At 39.1% G+C, this 17,177-nt stretch overlaps 1 long non-coding RNA gene across 1 annotated transcript in view; it reads left to right on the plus strand.

Moving 5' to 3' along the window:
- The first annotated feature begins 4,636 nt into the window (after positions 1-4,636).
- LOC110672066 (uncharacterized) overlaps positions 4,637-17,177 on the plus strand; it is a 61,418-nt gene continuing 48,877 nt past the window's right edge. Inside the window, exons 1-2 of the long non-coding RNA XR_009146448.1 lie at positions 4,637-4,962; positions 5,051-5,251. This is a non-coding gene — a long non-coding RNA (uncharacterized LOC110672066). The remainder of the gene's footprint in view (positions 4,963-5,050; positions 5,252-17,177) is intronic.

Raw genomic sequence — 17,177 nt, forward strand, 5'->3', positions numbered from 1 at the left:
CACTCAAAACAGGTCCAATTGACCTGAAATTTTTACCATGGTTAGTTTAGACATAGATCTAAAATTATTATGAAGACACCAAAGCCCAGAAATGGCCAGAACCAAGTCAAATGACTTGCACAAATTTGGGTTCAAAAACTGCCGAACCAAAACTGACCTAAAATTGACCAAATTTTGCACTAAAGGTGCAATCTGTCCAGCTTTAGTAAATTGACCATATCTTGGTCTATACAACTCAGAATGACCTGAAATTTTTCCCCGCGTGCAATAAGACATAGAGCTACAATTTTGCTTCTTTGACCAGAAGCTAAAAACCAAGGGAAATAGGACTTTAAGCTAGACCAATCTAGCACACAAAAATTGAGAATTTGACATTTTGCATACAATGATGCTTGAAGCATTTTGGCAATGAATGCCAACTTGTAAAAATGGTAAATTGCACTATATTGGCAGCATATTGAGATATAAATTGTGACATATTGATGCTAGAAACAACTTATCCATATTACCTAAAAAGGTCAACATATGCATTGACTTGTGAATTATATAATAGTTAGTAAACTCCAAAAATTGAAGAATTAAACAATTAATTAATAATGTGCCCTAGTTTGCCTAGTTGACTAGTATGGATAGGTTGGCATGCCAATAGGATTCTGACAGCTGTTCTGTAAATGGCTTTATGCCATACTGTGTTTTTACGGCTTATTATGCCGCACTGTGACTTTAATAGCCTACGGCTATACATATTGTGTATTTATTTTTGGCTTATCGCCAGATTGACTATATGGCTTTTTAGCCATGCTATTTGCACACAGGGAGACACTTTGTGACCGATGGTGTGACGGCCTGAGGTACTAGGTACCCAGTGCCAGTATATCCGTTTATCCAGTCTGGTTAGTATATAGGCTACACGGGCAGTAATTCAAGTACTATTAAATTCAAATACCTAAATCCAGTCTACTGACATACAGCACCACCAAAAATTCGTAAACACTTTATTTACTTTATTTTAGTATATATTTCTTTATATTTGGCACCACTAAGCAAAATTGCTTAGCGCGTTGCTTTTGCAACGCGTAAGTATTGGAGACACAGCTGGGGAGCCCAGCAGACCTACGACCGGATGAGACATCAGATCTGCACAGGAGTCCAGAGTCATCTGCACTGCATTGCATACATGGTAGGACTTAGGATATCTTGTATTTTGTACTTTTATTGTATATTTGAAATTCGGCCCTGTATTTTGTAATGTTATGAAAGCTCTAAAGTTTGTAATATTTTGTACATATTAAATAACATAGAGATTTTCTATATATATTTAAATTATTATGGATCAGATTATGGAATCATGTTTAATGATCAGAAAAGTCTATTGACTTTACTGAGAAATAGAGACTGTGAAATATTTGAGATTTTGATATCATCATATTAAACTATTTTCAACAGGTTTGGAAGGACAGTTTGTCCTAAATATAGACGGCACCTTGCCAAATTTTTATTACCAATCTTGAAACACTGATTTTATCAAAGTATGACAATAGTATCAGCATGATATGAATATTACATAAAAGACTTCTTAAAATCAAATTGAGTTCAAGATATGAAATAATCACAGACTAAGTGTTCCGGCACGCCGTGTAGCACGCCTTGCTCGGCTATACTGTAGACGGGTGAGGGGTGTTACATGCCTGCAGCATGGCCACTTTCAATCCGAATTCACTCTTACTTCCAACACATCTCAATTGGTCACAAATGACCATTTCTCACCTCAAACAAGGTCAAACACACTATTTGACCAATTCTCACATTTTTTGCTTCCAAAACCCTAGGTGTCAAAACCCTAATTTGTCTAATCATCACAATTCATGCAATCTAAATATACAAGTCACATATACAACATCAATTCACCAAGATTTCATGTTTAACCTAACTAAACACCATCAAAATTCTAGGGTTCCATGGCTGCCAAATTTTCTCTTCCCTTATTCAAACATGGTTTTCTTTATTTCTAATGTAATTTCATCACATTTAAACTTAAATTCACAAATTCAATAAGAATCTAAACTTGAAGTTGCACTTACCTCAATTTGTAGATTCCCTAGTTCTTCAATTCTCCAAGTTTTCTCTTCCTTCTTACTCCCAAAGTGTTTATCTAGGTCTAAGGGTAAGATTTAATGTTGGGATTTAGGGGATTTATGTAAAGGAACCAAAGAATTCCAAGCTTTTGTTCCTTAAAAATGGTGGAAGAAAATGAGAAAGAGAGGCGAGAGAATTGAGGCAGCAATATGGAGTAGAAGATGACTTTTTTTATTTTTTTTCTTTTCTTTTATCAAATATTTAACCTATAGAAGACCAATAATTATCCAAAAATTTAACTTTTTTAATTATAATATTTATTGCATCACGCATGATGTCATCACCTTTTCCTTTTTTTTATTTATTTTTCCATTAGTTCTTTAATTTAATATCCGATTCTGAAATTTTCTTTTCTCTGATTTTATTTGACAGTTAGGTCAGGAGTCAGCTCTCGGGGTCAATTGACCAAATTGTCCCTCGCTGGTTCAACCCGGTTTGCAAATAATTGAATATATCTTCCGGCTCCCTGACCTAATTATTTGACTGGCTTAACAATTCTTTTTCGTGATTTTCTCTTTTCCACTGTGTTCGCAATAGTCCTAAGGACCGCAGCGTCACAGTTTACGGTTCAAAATTTGAGTTTAAATCGACTTCGCAATCCTTCCCGAGAAGGTCACCCATCGCTGTGACTCTCAGCTCATTTAACTTCTTATGTTCTGTTTTTCTTATTTATACTTAACTAATTAGCAATTACTAATTATTTGTGTTCAGGGCTTATCTAGTTGTCTTAAGTGTAGTTCTAATCTCCTTAATTGTCCGGACCGACACCGGTCACCGGAATAGTGAAATATACCAGGCTATGCAAATAGGGGCGTTACAGTTTTTGCACTATTATCCTTATCATTGTTCCCTCCACCTATTATGCTACCATTTACATCAACAATTTCATAGTCCTGACTTATGGCATCAATTTCAATTAGCTTCTCTTTGGTTGCACCTTGCACTGTATTAATGTCAACACCAAGTTGGTTTTCACTATCATAATCTTGTCCTTTGAAAGCCTTAACAAACACATGAATATCCTAATTCTCATCCCATTTCAACATCTCTAATACATCAACATCATTGTACTTTTTCACATATCCAATTCCTTCCTTCTTAGGCATTCCAGGTATGAAATATGCCATTTTCGTTATGTCCCCATATCCCACATTTTTTAACTCATCCTTAATATCAAGATAGCTAATCAAATCCACATCTTTGTCTTCCCAGTAAAAAATCTCACCACCCTCATACTAGAAGCTATGTTTCCTTTCAACTAAAACCCCATAGTGGTGAGTAAGTAAAGACACATAACACATATTCTATCATGCAAAACAAGAAATAACGAAAACAAACACGCAAGGCATTTTACGAGAACAGAGCAACACATTACATGCATGCAAAGTTTGCATCTACAGGGCAAGAATTGCATACCTCGAATCTCAGACATGCCAAAGGCACCACTTTCTGCTTCTGTCATTTCCTTTCATTGGATTTGACGGAGACATGAAGAGACCACTAAGTATCACAAATGGAAATCTTTGCTGAATTAATTAGGGATTTAAAATTCTTCAAAAGGTTAACTTAGGCTTTTATAATGGTGATTTAGGGGTACACTTAAGGATTAATTTAGAGATTTACTGTAGGGGTTAATTTAGGGGTAATTTGAGGTTTTTACTATTGCTGATGTGGCACGCTTACATGGTGATGACATGGCCATTCTGTTAGTGGGTTAACAGACTAGTTAACTATAGGGTACATTATGTAATGGTTTAAAAGTTTAGGGTTTAATTATTAATTTTTATAGTATAGGGTAGAATTACAAAAATTTGCTAAATACAGGACTTTTTTAGCAGTTATTTCAAACTTTTATGCATTTAAATATAACATAATAAATGTTGAAGTTTTATTTTAAATAATTAAATTTAATTAATTTTATTTATTTATTTATATTAATAGGTGCTATATTTAATTAATTTTTTATTAATTTATTAATTACCCACTGAGCCATTGGTTAAATCACTTATCCACTCCTTTGTCAAGTCAACCTCCAAATTGAATTTAATAACATTGATAAGAATAATTAATAAATTTTCACTACTATTTTAAGAAATCTTAGATGCTTAAAAGTCATTATTTCTAACAACAATGAACTCCAAAACTTTGACTCCCTTAGTGATTTTCTCACTTATTTTTCATCTAATATATTATTTTCTTTTTTAATATTTCAATATCATATCTAATAAAAGTAATATATTTCATATTTAATCGAAATGTCTATTTCACTTCATATTTAGGTTTATTAATGTATATTTATTAAAATATAAGATAAAATAATTTTTCATTAAAATATTTATTAAATAATCTATTTATTCGAGCCTAACACGGGAATTAGAGTAGTAAAAAATTTACTAATAAATAATTATAAATTGTAAATACTCACAACTAAACAAAAATAAGGTTCAAATAAAAAAATAAAAAATTAAAAAAAAGATTCGTGTTGTATAATTTCTCAACACAAAAACTAGAATCATTGAACAAAATTCTTTTCACAAGTGGACCCCACATTCATTTGCCATCGAAAGAAAAACAAACAACTTAGCATCTTCAGCATCATCCGACTTTTGGTAAATCATGCAAACCAAAGAGAGAAATGGCGAGCAGTGAAGCAACTAAAGAAGAAGAAGAAGAAGAAGAGGGCTTCGATCAGTTGCTGACGGCTCTATTGGCCACCGTAATGACGAAACTAAACGTCGCTTCCATCTGCTGACTCACTTCCATGTCCAAGATCTTCAAGGCCTGTGCTTCTCATATCCTTACTTTCATCCCCAATTTCACCTTTTGGTAAGTTAAAATTTTGTATCTATTTTGATTTTGGGAAAATTTTCAAAAAATTAACCAATTAATTAGCTTTAATGGATTGATCAAGCAGGATATTGTGCTATCAATCAATTTATTGAGGCACTACTACCCAATCCTTATCTTAGCAGCTTGAAGGTCGATTGTGCTTGTCTTGATGATTCAGCCTTCAATCTTTTGGTTCAGCCTTTGTTGCAGGAGCTTTACCTACATAACGTGCAGATGTTAGTGGGAAATTGCTTTATGAGATTGGGGGAAAAAGTGTTGATCTAAGGTAAAATTTTTGTGTATAATGCAATAAAATTTTATATATGCATCATGAATGTGGAATGTGTAATTATGTTCCTTTTTATTAATGACTTGTATGCCTAATTTTGCTTCAAATATCTCTACTTGGGTTCGGTGGCTGAAAAGAGAGGGCTGGCTATTCATATATCTAATTTGGAGGAGTTACTCAGTGGTTGCACACAATTAGAAGTAAGAGTAATTGTCGCAAGGGATTTTGCGGTCGCCTGGACGATCACTCACCAAAGTGGGAAAGAGTGAGGAGTCGCCACCTTAGTTTTGAGGGTAACTAAAGAAAACCATTTGTGAAGATGAATTGAAATAAAACCACTTCAAAACAGAGATTCTAGGTTTGGGGTCCGTAAACGGGTGGGGAAGGTGTTAGGCACCCCACCTCGTCCCTTAATAAGGGTAAGTAGATTTAACTTTGCATTAGTTAGAAAGGCTTGAATAGACATGTTGATCCTTTTGACTAAAGGAACACTTGATTTTTCACTAAATTTGGATCACCCAGATACATAAGTAAATGAGACAACCTTAGTGACTTGACGTCGTGAATCATTTTTGGTTTTGGGATTATCTCGCGTACAGGTTAAGATTTGGTGTGAGAATCGGATAAGAACTCTCCTCCGATCTCTCTTGGGGTATTTAAAATTTAGGATTGAGAATCGGATAAGAACTCTACTCCGATCTCTTTTAAGTATTCATAAAAATTTTAGCTTAGGGATCGGATAAGAATTTTCCTTCGATCTCTATTTAATGTTTTATTAAAATTTTGAGTTGAGACCGGATAAGAACTCTCCTCCGATCTCTATTTAATGTTTTATTAAAATTTTGAGTTGAGACCGGATAAGAACTCTCCTCCGATCTTTATTTAATGTTTATTAAAATTTTGATTTGAGACCGGGTAAGAACTCTCCTCCGATCTATTTAATATTTATTAAAATTTTGAGTTGAGACCGGATAAGAACCCTCTTCCGATCTCCTTTTAAATTAACAGGAACCTTAATGGGATCTTTCCGATCTCCCAAATTTTAATTCCAGCTACATGTCATAAGGTCCTAAAGCTAAAGATTCTGGCGCTCTAAGGTCTTTGAGGATAAGGCTTCTTTTAACTAATTGATATTTTGTGACTAAATAAGAAAAGCTGGAATAAATTTTGCTGACCTCCCCTAAGGTCACTTTACCAGTACCTATGAATGTCCGATCTATTCTGTTTCATTTACTTTGATTTTATCCCACTTTATGGCATCTTGCCGAATTGCCGTTTACGTCAGCCTAATATTGTGGCTATTTTCCTGACGTATTATTCAGGCTCTCTCTCTTAAAAGAGACCCGTAAGTTGCAGTTATCTATATTTTACCCAACCACTTACACGCTACTAGGAACTAGAAAATTTGCATTCAGAAACGATGAAGGTTAATAAAACGATAGACTGATCACTAAAGAAATAAACTCGAGAGTAACATTTTTTAAGGTTCTTTGGCACTAAATGAACTTGGAGAAAATCAAATGCATAAAAAGGACAAAGAGAATGCGGAAAGTAAACGTAAACACTTAACAAAACGGCAATATGAGCTCTTACCTGTAAGGAGCCAAATCTATTGAAATGACTACGGGGTGACAAATAGTAATAAGACAGCAGACTGATTAGCTTGAGGGCTGATTTTCTTTGTGAATTGAAGGGTGCTTAGCTAAAATGCGATAAGATTAAGATAAAAACCGAGTGAAATGAAATTGAGCTTGAATAATGGGAATGAAGACAGAGATGATAAAAGGCTGAAAGTGAGAGTGTGACCGGATAATGAACAAACTGAAAATGTAGAGTTCCAGTATTCAGAATCCTTTTCAATAAAACACTTTAGAAAACTAGTTTCAAAAGTCTTTCTAATCAAAACTTCAAAGTAGCAGAGTAACAAACTGAATCAAGTTTCAGAGTTCTTCCGCTATAATAACTACCTCTCTTTTTTGCCCGTCCCTTGAACAGTTTTTCATGCAGGTATTTATAGGAATCGGGTGCTCCCCATGAAGGGTCAGGATTTATTTTGAGGGAGATGGAGGATCAAGATTTCGAAGGACATAATCGGATGTTCAGGAATTAAAGAGAATCAAAATGAATGGCTGAGATCACTCTTCAGAATTTTTGTCCTTTTCTTCTTTCAATCTGACGGTCCCAAATCTTCTCGTCTGGAACGATCTGAGGGCTAAGAGCGAAAGACGCTGGTATTGTCGTCTTCTCTCTTGATCCAAGGGTTCCGGGTTTGTCCTTGTCGACACCATATTTTGGCCGACCCCTAGAATCAATAAAAATTCTTCTTTGAATAGCTAATCACGTTTCCGATCCCTCTTTGATAGGCGGTCACATTTCCGATCTCTCCTCACAAAGAATTGAATCAATGCTAAGTCCTCACATTCATTAAAGCCTCGCCGATCTCTCAAATCATTTACCGACCTCTCAAACCCGTTGTCGAATTTCCGGACCTGTCAAGTATATTCCTGATCTCTGTTGATAAATAAAATGAGCTGGCACTAGATCTTTTCCTACCAGTTTTATTGCCGACCTCCTTTCCGAAGGTTTAAGAGCTAAAGTTTTGGTTCGATTTAATGAGGATTCCGATCTTAAGTGTTCGAGTTAAATTTTCAATCAAGTTCCATTCAGCATTTCTTCCCTACCGATCTCATGCTTAAAGTGCTTTCCGATCTCTCATACTTAGATTAATAATCACGTTTAGTTTTTGTTTTGCTGTGCTCATACAATCAAATACTCAGACAAACAATGGTTTAAAATTTTCCGATCACAATCATTCATTGAACAAAGAGGCATTCCATTTCATGTCATAATCAGTACAAGTTATTGGTGGGGATCACCCCACTGATCTACATTTGGATCACTCTCCCTCTCTCCCTCACCTTGGCTTCCTCCTCACTATCTTCGTCGCCCTCGGGAGCCAGTCATCCATCCAGAGAAGTCCTCTTGAGTAGCGCTTTTGGAGTTCGGCCAAGAGATCCTTATGAGCATTCACATAGGCTCGGCTATTCTGACACCATCTCTTCATCTTTTCCTTAAGCTCTTTGTCTTTCTCTGTAAGCTCCTTATCCTTCGCGTTAAGCTCCTCTATAAGTTGAGCGACACGAGCGGCCGTTGGCACGAAGTGCCCGGACTTCTCACGAGCCCGTTCTCTTTCGGCCAGTCCACGAGACTTTTCGGCCGGTGGTCTTCATGGAACGTCTCCCGTCACTCGACTTGAGATATATAATCCCGGCGGATGAGAGTTGGGATCGGAGGAAGCCAATTCTGATTTTTCTTCCCGACCTCCTTACCCAGACGTTGAATCTTTTCCGAACCATGGTCCGGTTCACGGACACTCCACATTCAAGCTCATGGATCGAGTCAAGATATCATCGAGACCATTCCGGGATAGCCTGTCCCGATCCTCCTGAAAGAAGATGGTAGACCCTAGGACTTTGGCAAAATCGGGGTTCTCCCTAACAGCCTGGTTATCCTTCAAGGAATCGATCAGTATCTGAGCGCCACGAGAAGAGGTCCTCCCAGAAGATTGAGAAGGACCCTATGCAGTACTTGGAACAATTGGGAGAGGTGGAGGCTGCTCTTCCGATCTAGGAGGTGATCGGACAGCTTCAGCGGTCGGCAGATCCAAAGGTTGAGGCGGGTCTCTTTGTATCTCCCCAGGTTCGTGACCGGGTGTTTGAAGTCGTTCCGAACGCTTCATCTCCTTTATCTTCCGGGAGATCTCTCTTTCTTTCTTTCGTTTCCTAGAACCTTCACCACCCGCCATACACCGCAGTAAAAGAGGTTAGTGAGATCGCTAAGGTCCCGAGAACCGAGATATAGAAAATACCAATGCCGAGGTCGAGAGCGGAAGTTCGCGATCTTGGCGGTGATTAGTTGCATGGTCCAATGGTGCGATTCGGCGATCACCACATTTAGACAGAATATTTTAGAGTGGCGGCGACTCTTCACTCCATCACTATTAAGCTTTCCTCTTGACTCGGGGTAATGTGCTTGAGCGAGGGCCCTGGTACCACCAGCTACGAGGGAAGTCCTCAAAGCAGCTCGGATCTTTGCTCCTCAGAATGAAGAAACGTTTCTTCCAATTCTTAAGGGATGAGGCAGATCGGAAAAGAGTCCGAAATGAGGCTTATCCTTAAAGAACCAGTGTTCGTCATCCTTTCGGCGAGTTAGTCTGTGCAGCTCGGCGAACACCTTAGCCGTAGGTCTGATTCCCTTAGCTCGGCATAGACCTCGGAAGGCTACCAAGATCCGCCACGAGTTGGGGTGAATTTGAACAATGCATGCTCGGTGAAGTTTTAAGACCTCCTTGTAGAAATCGTCTAGAGGAACCTCGGACCGCCTTTAATCGTTCCTCGTACACCATGACCATGTCATTCTCTTCAAAAGAGTGATCGACACGAAGATCGCCATGGCACTTGATCAGCTCATATGAATCAGGACAAATATTGTATTCTTGAACAAACGATTGCAGATCGGATTCTCGAAGAACCGACGGAAGCTCGTCTATAGGAAGGGTCTCTCTCCTTGAAGAAGGTGCGAGCCTCGATGGTATGACCCGCCCCCGAGTTGGAGCGGAGGCCCTGGGAGGTTCTTGTTGAACGCTTGGCCCGACTGCCTCTTCTTCATCGGAAGACCATGAGAACTGAATCGAAGGAGGGCTCGCCGCTCTCTGACCTTCGGCACCGTTCATTTTTAAAAGAAACAAAGAATTTAAATTAAAAAGAGGATCAAAGCCCTTACCGGAGTCTGATCGGCGTCGGAAGAACTTGAGAAAACGAGAGAACTTCGAAGTTGTGAGCAGGGGATTGAAAATGGAATGAGAGAACAACTGGCTAACCCTCCCACCCCTATTTATACTAGTCCGAGCATTTAATGCTCGCGAGGTTCTAGGCAGCGCATCGATTGGTGGAACTCGACAGCTGTTCTGACACTTCTCTCAAATATCCGAATGTTCAGGGATGGGTTAATTGGAGATCGGCATAATAAGTTAAATATTTTGAATAAAGGATCAGTTAAGTATCATTCAGGTAAAGAACCAGATCGGATAATCACATTAGAGATCGGAAAAATAGTCAATAAGATGATAACCGATAAAATAAAGTCTTTATTTTCAAAAGATCGGATTACATCATTTGGGCAATCTCTAGGGATCGGATTACACTAACATTGGATCACATCATTTCTGTGATCTCTATAGATCGGATTGCATTGAAAATAAAATACATCATTTGGGCGATCTCTAGGGATCGGACTACAATAAAGGTCTAACTACATCATTTGGGCGATCTCTAGAGATCTGATTACATTTTAGGATTACATCATTTGGGCGATCTCTAGAGACCGGTGGAACATCCTATCTAAAGGACCTATGTCAAAGCCTAGTCTCGTGGCTGAATCAAAAGAGGTGTTCGATCAGGAGACCGGCTATTGACATCGGATAGATGTACAGCTCAGATGGGGTGACTATGACTCCCATGAAGATGAGAGACATCGTCACCGATGTTACCACTCGAAACCGACCCGCTGTCGGAACACCCAATGTGGAGGAAAGACGCTGTCGGAACACCCAATGCGATGAAAAGCCGAATGAACTCAGTTGAGCGACTCGAGATCGGTACAACCGAGGTCCGCAATACAGATCGGTCAAATCCAGTCCTCTCACCATCGTCAGTTAAGGTCATTCGATCACCGGGATCGTGAATTTTCAGTCGGTGAGTAAAGAAGTCCATCGGAAAAAGATCAAAGCCACAATTATAGCGAACTTCCACCGGGCGGTAGAAACAGGAAAGTAAGAAAGGAAGAGAGGAAAATCGGATGAAAGAAATGTCTCTGTCGATAGGAGTATATATAGGGAAAATGAGCATTTATTCTTTGGCGAGAAAAGCGCTTAACGCCGGGAATCGAGGACAATTAATACTTTGACCAAGACCGGACTGAAGAAGGAAAAGATCGGAATAGTAGATCGGAAGGTGGGAGACCAGCATGAAAGGTCGGAAAGAACATGTGAAAGAGATCGAGAAGAGGAGGGATCGGTAGACAAAAGAATAAGACAAATTCCAATAACCGTCGTAAATCGAGAATCGGGTAGAGGTAGTTAAGGCGTTGCGCAGAGATCTCCACCGCACGCCTAAGAATCGCCGCAATCTTGACAGTGCGGTGGTATGTCATGTGATCCTGTACATCCCAATCTCCACCGTTGATCCCACTTGTAAGGACAAACCGGAACCCTTAGATCAAGAGAGAAGACGACAATACCGGCGTCTTTTCGCTCTTAGCCCTCGGATCGTTAGGACAAGGAAATTTGGGACCGTCAGATGGAAAGAAGAAAAGGACAAATATTATGAAGAGTGATCTCAACCATTCATTTTGATTCTCTTTAATTCCTGAACCTCCAATCATGTCCTTCGAGATCTCGACCCTCCATCTCCCTCAAATAAATCCTGACCCTTCACGAAGAGCACCCGATTCCTATAAATACCTGCATAAAAACTGTTCAACGGACGGGCAAGAAAAAAATAGACAAGAGGCTGTTATTATAGCAGAGGAACTCTGAAATTTCATTTGGTTTACTACTCTGCTACTTAGAAGTGTCAATCAAAAAGACTTTTGAAACAAGTTTTCAAGTGTTTTTCTTGAAAAGATCGAATCTGGAACTCTACATTTCGGTTTGTTCATTATCCGGTCACACTCTCACTTTACGCCATTTTATCATTTCTGTCCAAGCTCAACTTCATTCTATTCGGTTCTTTTCATCTTGATCTGGTCGCATTTTAGCTAAGCACCCTCCGGTTCTGAAGAACACCACTCTCAGGCTAATCAGTCCACGGTCTTATCCCTATTTGCCACCCCGTAACTATTTTAGTAGACCCGGCTCCTCACAGGTAAGAGTTCATACTGCTGTTTACGTTTATTTTCCGCACTTCTTTTGTTCTTCATACATCTGCAACTTTCTTCAAGATTATTTTGTACAAGAGAACCCAAGAAAAATGTTGTTGTAAGAGTTCACGCTACTGTTTTATTAAGTGTCTATGTCTATTTCCCGCATTTTCCTTGTTCTTCTCACATCTGCGATTTTCTTCAAGATCATTTCTGCACAAGCAATCCCAAAGAAAGTCAATCTCAAATCATCTTTTCAGTGATCAGTTCATTTTATTGATCTCCGTCATTTCTGAAAACAAGTTTTTCTAACTCCTAGTAGTATGTAAATGGTTGGGTAAACGAGGTAGTTGCAACTTAGGGTCTCTTTAAAAGAGAGAACATGAATAACACGTCAGAAGATAGCCAAACTATTAGGTCGACGAAACAAAGAATTCGCAAGATGTCATAAAGCGAAATAGAACCAAAGTAAACATAACAGAATAGATCGGATGTTAATAGATATTGGTAAAATGAATACATGGAAGGTCGGTAAATCAAGTCTAGTTTTCCCCATCTAGCCAAAAGGTATCGAGAAATCTTATCCCCAACCTCTTTAAATTTAAGGATCCTTATCCTTAGGTTCTTAGGACACCAAAATTCGGGAGATCGGAAAAATCCCTTTCAGGCTCCTTTCTAATTTAAAAGAGATCGGAGGAGAGTTCTTATCCGGTCTCAACTCAAAATTCTAATTTAAAAGAGATCGGAGGAGAGTTCTTATCCGGTCTCAATCCAAAATTTTAATAACTATTAAATAGAGATCGGAGGATAGTTCTTATCCGGTCTCAACTCAAAATTCTAATAAACATTAAATAGGGATCGGAGGAGAGTTCTTATCCGGTCTCAACTCGGAACATTAATAAATAACTCTAAAGGAGATCGGAGGAGGGTTCTTATCCGGTCTCCCCTCAAAATTTTAATAAATAACTTAAAAGAGATCGGAGGAGGGTTCTTATCACGTCTCCCCTCAAAATTTTAATAAATAACTTAAAAGAGATTGGAGGAGAGTTCTTATCCGATTCTCACACCCGTTCACTAAGGTTGTCTCATTTACTTATGTATCTGGGTGATCCAAATTTAGTGAAAAATCAAATATTCCTTCTACCAAAAGGATTAACATTGCCGCCTAAGCCCTCCTAACTAATTTATAAAGGACGCAGAATTAAATCTACTTACCCTTATTAAGGGACGAGGTGGGGTGCCTAACACCTTCCCCACCCATTTACGGACCCCGAACTTAGAATCTCTGTTTTGAAGTGGTTTCATTTTTAATTTAACTTCTCAAATGGTTTTCTTTAGTTTCCCTCAAAACTAAGGTGGCGACTCCTCACTTTTTCCCACTTCGGTGAGTGATCGTCCAGCGATCGCAAAAATCTATTGCGACACTGGCGACTACTGGGATTATACCCTGTCTAGTGGTCCAAAAGTAGATTTAATTTTGTCCGATCAAATTATAGTTAGATGGGCTCACTCGCGATGTCTTATATGTTAATTATTATTATCGCTAACTATTTAGTTTTGCCAGTTCTGTCTCTTAAAGTGCTCTTCATTTCAAAATGGAAAACAAAGGAAAAAATGGAAAAAAAAAATCCCCCTCAATAGGGAAGAGGTAAAAGGTGTCCTTCACACACCGAACACTCACACAATGTCCTCACACACTATGGTCCTAACCCGGCTTTCTTACCCTTTTAGGAAAGTAGGAGGGGTCATGTAGCTGTACCGTGGGTTTTACCCCATTAGTATCCGTGAAGGCTTCGCCAAATTGAAACTGCTCTATTTACCGTGATACCCGTGGAATTTTCCCTACAATATCATGGTTATAGAATGGGGCCTCATTCTGATGAAGGGCAATTTGGGAACTCGTGGCTTTTAGAAAGTTAGACCTTGAGCTAAACTATCACAATAGCCGAAAGTCGTAGTAAGCTACCTTATAAGATAGAACTATCCAATTAGGTAGCACTCATCCCAGATCGTGAGTCTCCTATGCTAGGACAAAAGGGGCATACTTACTCTACCCTATTCTGTTTATTTTACTTTGTTCTTACTTTTAAGGGTAATCTTGAATCATGTTGTTAAGAAAACGCACATTTTCCTACTTTGATAAATGTGTAGGTACCACTGCCAACAATATAATCCAAGATTACCCGAATCTATCCCGCTAATAAGTTTTTCCCGCACATCACTAAATTAAGGTCTATGAAAGACAAGCATCATTTTTAACATGGCATTCTCGAGTCAGCATGTAAGAAGTTCTTATACCATAACAGAATGCTAAACCATTGTTGAACCTATGAGGCGGTTCGGGCCATGGTTTAGCAAAATTGTGAATGGATAGTATGACTCCCGTAGGTACTCCCTCGTTAGGGTTATGCGAAAAGTTGGAAGCGCCATATGGACAAGTACTATAGAGGCGTGTTCAATCCAGTCATTCACCGTCAGACTATCGAACAATGCCATGATAAAATTGATGCAATTATCCTTCTCCAGACCCCATTTTGGCTCCCAGATGCCACAATATCCTTCATCCGAACCAGGACCTTTAGTTTTTTTTACGAAATCCAAAATTTATTAAAAGTTTTTTACTTCCTTACAGGAAAAACAACATTGCTTCGAACAAGGCAAGTCTGACCAAGCACGCGATTCAACCCCAGCGAGTGTACTTAACAAGATCCCGGACAAAGAAGATAATGGAAGACCAGGAACAAGTACAGAACCTACAGGGGCAAGTGTCTGAAATAAAAGACCAAGTTTCAGAACTTGTGAAGCTGATGAGGGAGATGTCCCAAAATAAGCCACTTGGACCTTAACCTACCATTACCTCCCCACCTCCTACAACGGTTGATTCTCACTACGCTTCAACCTCTTTCACTTTCCAGCCATCAATACCTGATCCGACGGTCACTATCAATCTGGTTCCACTAAATAATGAACCTCCTTTCTCTTATTATCCAGCCATCCCGAATGCCGAACCATCCCTTTCGGCCCGAACCTCCAATTCATTCCGCCTCATTTCCCGGTTGGGGAGTACCTCACACATCAGAGGAGAAAGTAAGATGGGAGAAAATGAGAAGTCAGTCTCGCCTGGAAGAGAGATTAAGAGCTATAGAGGGCTTGAATATGTATGGCTCGATTGACGTGGCATCATTAAGATTAGTACCGATGTGGTGGTGCCACCCAAATTCAAGGTCCCCGATTTCGATAAGTATCTCGGGAATTCAGACTGCATTCACTTGGCAACCTATATTGCCAAAATGTGTGCCCTAACAGAAGATGACAGCTTCTCATTCACTTCTTTCACGAGCCTCTCGAGCGGCTCCGAGATGGTGCATACAATTGACAGGAGCAAGTCGCGCTCCTGAAAGATTTGGCTGATACCTTCTTGAAGCAATACAAATTCAATCGCGACGTGGCCCTCACAAGGAGAGATCTCAAAACTTGGTGCAGAGGGACAGGAAAGCTTCAAAGAATATGCTCAGAGATGGAGAGAGAAAGCAATGGAGATATACCCTCCGATTATTGACAATGAGCTTTGCTCTCTTCATTGAGACCTTGAAAGCTCCTTATTTCTATTTGATGATCGGGAACACTTCCAACAACTTTGCTAACATTATACAGACTGGGGAGAGAATTGAGGCAAATTTGAGACTAGGGGAGGTGCACAATATGATCAACCATACCCCCCACAAAACACCTACCGTTCTCGATTTCCTTCCCAAAACCTAATGGTAGCCAATTTTCCACCACAAGTTCTTCTTATCCCAACCACAATAGGTCCCATAACCAATTGCTTACACTTCACGTCTGCCGACTCAAACAAACTAGTTCATCTAAATCACCCACTCCCCAATCCCGACCCACCACTGCCTATACCCTTGAGCGAGATTTATTGCTACCTTTTAAGCATAAACCAGATAGCCCCCATACCACTTGACCTTTTACAATCCCCATATCCAATGAGGTGTGATCCAAATGCTCATTGTGACTACTATAGGGGGGGCAATTGGTCACTCAACACACAATTGTGGAGCTTTCAAAGGTAAAGTACAGTCCCTTATCAGAAATGGGTGGTTGGAGATGGAAAGTGAAAGTGCAATTCCTAATGTTGCCTAACCACGAAACTGGTAAAAGAGAATGTGCACATGAAAGAATGCATAGGGGATGCGTTGGAACCATAATTGCTGATTGTGCAAATAAAAGGAAATCAAGAGCTTGATACTTGGGGGGCAAAGGATATCCTTATACTTTTCTCTGAGTAATGAATATTTGGTTACCAACACTTGACTACTTTGTCCATGGTGTCAAGTGAATTGTGAATGGACCTTCTCTCATGATTAAGTATTAGTAAGTTAATAGCGCATTTTTCCAAATTTTCATATCCGATTACTTCTTTTGTTTAGCCTTTTCTTTGCTTAATAAAACCACTTAATTCTCCTCTTGTAACCGCCCCATTTCCATTTTCTTCAAGAATAATAATCAACCAATACATAATGATTCAATCAACTATGATATTCATGAAGTTAACTTTGAAGGACCAATAATTGCCCTGAATACTAGTGATTCTGATGAAGGGGAACTATGCCACGCAAGCTAACGAACACATGATGGCTAAGAAAATCTTACGACAGAGATACTATTAGATTACTTTGGAAGGAGAAACTATATTGAATATGTTTGAAAATGTCACAAGTGCTGTACATACGCTGGCTGGATAAACGTCCCATGATCGATTGCAATGCGGGGGATCGATGTCATTGGAAGCCTCCGGGGTGATTCATCTTAATTCATCACCTTATCGGCCCCAAATGAACAAAGCCATGGAAATTGTAAACAAGAATCTCAAATGAATGATCGAAAAGATGACTGATTAGGGCAACTCCATATATGCAAGCAGTTTTGCCAATCAAGATGGAAATTCCTTCGCTGTGAATCTTAATGGAGAACAGAGCTAGATGAAATCGAATAGGTC

This window comes from Hevea brasiliensis, unplaced genomic scaffold, assembly GCF_030052815.1.
Source record: "Hevea brasiliensis isolate MT/VB/25A 57/8 unplaced genomic scaffold, ASM3005281v1 Scaf1, whole genome shotgun sequence".
Classification (NCBI taxonomy): Eukaryota; Viridiplantae; Streptophyta; class Magnoliopsida; order Malpighiales; family Euphorbiaceae; genus Hevea; species Hevea brasiliensis.